General features: G+C 44.9%; 1 pseudogene; it reads left to right on the top strand.

Moving 5' to 3' along the window:
• The first annotated feature begins 2,210 nt into the window (after positions 1–2,210).
• Positions 2,211–2,442, top strand: LOC114228870 (DNA-directed RNA polymerases I, II, and III subunit RPABC4-like; annotated as a pseudogene).
• The last annotated feature ends 2,385 nt before the right edge of the window (positions 2,443–4,827 follow it).

Here is a 4,827-nt window from a genome sequence, read left to right as displayed (position 1 = left end):
GTAGAAAGAAGCCAAGAGCTGCAGAAGGGAGCAAAGCTGCAGAGAAGCAAGCAAGCCAGGGGGAGGAGAAGGGAGGAGCGGAGGCGGGGCCGGGGGAGAAGGGAAAAGCAGGTGGGCTGGCAGAGAAGGCGGGCCGGGAGACAAGGGAGGAGAGCAGGCAGGGCGGGGTAGAGTGCAGCAGGAAACCCTATTGCAGGATTTTTCCTGCAATGGGAACGCTAGTATATATATATATATATATATATATATATATATATATATATATATACACACACATATATATATACACACACACACAAATAAGAGAAACATGCAAATTAACCATCACTCTGCTACACCCACCAGCCAATCGGGAGCAAGTATGCAAATTAACCCAACAAAGATGGCGGCAGCCACGGAGTTGGAGCAAGCAGGAGGCTTGGGTTGCCCCCAGCAATGGAGGAAGCCAAGCTTCCCACTCGCCCTGGCCGGCCCTGGCCTTCGCTCAAGGCTGCAAAGTTTCAATTATAGAAGATAAATAAATCCCAGATACCTGCTTCCAGCCGGCCCTGGCCTCCACTCAAGGAGGCGCTGAAAAAAAAAAAAAAAAAGAAAAAAAGAAGGGGCTGGGAGCTTGGGTCGCCGGGGGGCATGGCCAGCCTGAAAACGGCCCTCAGCCCCTCACCCAGGCTGGCCAGGCACCCCAGTGGGACCCCCACCCTGATCTTTCAGGGCAAACCAGCCAGCCCTCACCCGTGCACCAGGCCTCTATCTATACTAATAAAAGGGTAATATACTAATTAGACTGGAGACCTTCCAGGAGACCTTCCAGACGTTCTTCTGGACAAAGCCATGGTGGCGGGGCTGAGGTAGAGACGGTTAGAGGCCAAGCGGGGAGGGCAGTTGTGTGTAATCAGGCCAGGATGGGACGGCAGTTGTGGGTGATCAGGCTGGTGGGGGGCAGGGTCGTTAGGGGTAAGCAGACCAGCAGGGGGGCCAGTTGACGGTGAGCAGGCCATCAGTGGGGGTCAGTTGGAGGTGATCAGGACAGCAGGAGGGGCAGTTTGGAGTGAGCAGGCCAGCAGGGGGCAGTTGGGGCGAGCAGGCCAGTGGGGAGGGAAGGTAAGGGCAAGCAGGACAGCAGGGGGTGCAGTTGGGGGCAAGCACACTGGCACGGGGGGCAGTTGGGGGCGAGAACACTGGCATGGGGGGCAGTTGGGGGTGAGCAGGCCGGCAGGGGGGGCAGTTGGGGGCGAGCAGGCTGGCAGGCAGAGTGGTTAGGGGCAATCAGGTAGGCAGGCAGGCAGGTGAGCGGTTAGGAGGCAGCAGTCCTGGATTGCGAGAGGGATGTCCGACTGCTGGTTTAGGCCCGATCCCTGTAAACCGGCAGTAGGACATCATCCTTTGAGGGGTCCCAGATTAGAGAGGGTGCAGGCTGGGCTGAGGGAATTTCGTGCACTGGGCCACTAGTATATGTGTATGTGCATATATATATATATATATATATATATATATATATATTATGCGTTCAGAGATCAAAATAATCTGTCAACTATATATATATAGTTGCCAGATTATTTTGATAATATATATAGTTGCCAGATTATTTTGATCTCTGAATGCATAATAATCTGGCCACTCAGTGTATATTCTATATAATAAAAGGCTAATATGCAAATTGTCTCCTCGACCAGGAGTTCGACCAGCAGACAGGCCAGCCAACCGCCCATGTCCCCTCCCCTTGGCCAGTGTTCAGAGATCATAATAATCTGGCCACTCAGTGTGTGTGTGTGTATGTATATATATATATATATATATATATATATATATATATACACACACACACACACATACACACACACACACACACACACAAATAAGGAACAGAAAAATAATCCTAAGAAAATTTTATAAAGTACATGAACTGGCATAGCTAGGATTGTCAATAGCACCAGTAATCAGGGAAGTGCAAATTAAAATCATAGTGAAATACCAGTTCACACAGTCAAACTGGCAAAAATTAGAGTCAGACATATACTAGTGTTGGCAAAGACGTGATCAATGGGGACACATCCACCACTAGTATGAGAATAATTCCCCTAATCTATATCAGGGATCCCTGTTATTTTCTCACTAGACTACAAGCCCCATAAAGACAGGGACCATAAGCTTGAAAATACTGGATTTGAGAGAAATAAGAGAAAAGAAAATTGATAATGATAGATGCCATTATCAAAACTTTTTGAAAATGTCCAGAAAATGGAATCACAGAGTGAAGTGGACTAACAACGTCACCCAGACAGACATCCAGTCCCCGAAGCAGCAGCCAATGATATATGTCTGTGGAGAATGTCATATAGGAAATGAAATTAAATCAGGGCTATAATCAGACACAGAGAATGTAGATACAGAATAATGTACAAGAAAAGGACTAAAAAATTGGTGGTTTTTGATGCTCAATGAAATATGGAATTCAAAAGAATATCTTTGTTCTCATTTGGATTTGCTGTTAATGTTGTATAACTTTTGATTAGTGTACTTATCTTTATTAACACAACTATATACACATGATTTCATTTTTAAAACAGTATTGTATTTAGGTATCTATTAATATTTTATAGCCCGGCTGGCATGGCTCAGCAGTTGAACATCGACCTATGAACCAGGAGGTCATGGTTCGATTTTCGGTCAGGGCACATGGTCGGGTTACAGGCTCAACCCCAGTAGGCAGCATGCAGGAGGCAGCTGATAAATGATTCTCTCTCATCATTGATGTTTCTGTCTCTCTCCCTCTCTCTCCTCTCTGAAATCAATAAAAAATATATTTTTTAAAAAATAGGTTATATAAAGAAATTATTTTTGTTCAATTATGTGATATGAAATTTAATGTTATCGTATATGTCATGTCACTATGAAGGTTAAAAGTGCTTCCCCAAACCACACTTTTAATCAAAACCTAAAATGACTGGGGCCCTTGTTAAAAAAACAAGTTTTCACCCTGCCTGGTTTTTCTCAGTGATCAGAGCCAAATAAATGTACCTCTGTTGCAGGCTCAAGCCCCAGCCCCATTCGGGGCACATGCAGGAGGCAATCAATTGATGCTCTCTCATATCTATGTTTCTCTCTTTCTCTGTCTTTCCCCCGTCCCTTCCACTCTCTCTAAAAAAGAAAAATCAATGGGAAAAAATACCCTCAGGTGAGGATTAACAAAACAAAAATTTAAATAATAAATAAATAATAAAGTTTTCTAGGCTGGCCAGTATGGCTCAGTGGTTGAGTGGTGGCCCATGATCCAGGAGGTCATGCTTTGATTCCTCATCAGTGCACATACCTGGGTTTTGGGCTTGATTCCCAGTAGGAGGTGTGCAAGCGGTGGCTAATCAATGTTTCTCTCTCATCCATGTTTCTAACTATCCCTCTCCTCTTCTCTCACCAAAAAAATCACTAAAATATATTTTTTTTTAAAATAAAATAAAATAAAGTGTTCTAGGGCTCTCTATTTTTAAAAAAAGCACAGAAAAAAATTTTAATGTACAGAAATTTTTTTTTAATTATGTACAGAAAACTAATACAAAAATAAATCTTTGGCCCTAGCTGGTTTGGCTCAGTGGATAGAGCATTGGCCTGTGGACTGAAGGGTCCCAGCTTTGAATCTGGTCAAGCGCACATGCCCGAGTTGCCAGCTCAATCCCCAGGAGGGGTCATGCAGGAGGGAGCCGATCAATGATTCTCTCTCATCATTGATGTTTCTATCTCTCTCTCCCCTCTCCCTTCCTCTCTGAAATCAATAAATATATTTTTTTTAATCAAATCTTTGTTGTAACATTCACAAGGTAAAAAATGCATACTACTAAAACTAGTTTTGGCAAATCAGAAAAGAAAATGAAGATTAAAAATGGCGGCAGAGTAAGTGGATGCTGCACGCACACGCTCCCAGAAACAAACTGGAATTACAACTAAAATACAGAAAAATGTCCTGAATAATCAACAGAAGACTTGCAGGAGAGTACCCTGATACCCAAGGACCGAAAGTGGAGACCGCATAGAGACTGGTAGGCAAGGCAGGGATGCGAAAGGGCTGGTCAGGCACCCATAGACAGCAACCAAAGTTCCAGGGAGATATCTCAGCTGTGGGGAGTGGCCACTGAGAACTCTGGGGTCTAATCCCCAAGCTTGGCCCCCCAGCAGAGAGCACCACAACTGAGAAGAGTACCCACATAACATATGGCAGTAAAAAGCAGCAGGAGTGCTGTCTGCCAGAGAACGAAGGCTGGAAATTCAGGTACCCTCTTAAAGGGCCAACACACAAAATTCCCTGTGGAGCCACCCACCTTGTGCTCCAGCAGAGGCAGGGAGAAGTGAACTGGAACTGTGTGAGCAGAAGCCAAGATTGGGAACTCAGGAGTTAGAGCTCAGAAGGCAGACACCCCCAGTTTCCTGTGCTGAGTCATTCCCTCACACTGAGAAGGTCATCTTCCCCACATAGAAATTTGCCTTGCCTCAGGGAGAAGACAGTTGACCCACCCTATTGGAAAACACCTTGCCCTAAGGCCACTTAAGAGACTAAAAATAACAACTAGCCTCCAGGCAGAAGCAAATGCCCCATCCTGTTTTAAAAAAACTCTCGCCACAACTGAGGATGATTGCCTGGGGGCAATTCAAGTCAAAATCCTATCAATCTGTAAGCAGAGTCGATCTCTGGAGGCTGTGAGTCTTTGCCTGATCTAATTAATCAGAAACAGCATTTGACACTGTCCTTGCCTGATCTAATTAGTCAGAAACAGCATTTAACACTGTCCTGCACTAGAGATTGAGAGACATAGAGGATCTACCTAATACATAGTCACA

Source organism: Eptesicus fuscus, chromosome 5 (genome assembly GCF_027574615.1).
Source record: "Eptesicus fuscus isolate TK198812 chromosome 5, DD_ASM_mEF_20220401, whole genome shotgun sequence".
In the NCBI taxonomy this organism is placed as follows: Eukaryota; Metazoa; Chordata; class Mammalia; order Chiroptera; family Vespertilionidae; genus Eptesicus; species Eptesicus fuscus.
This window is presented reverse-complemented; position numbering and strand designations above follow the sequence as displayed.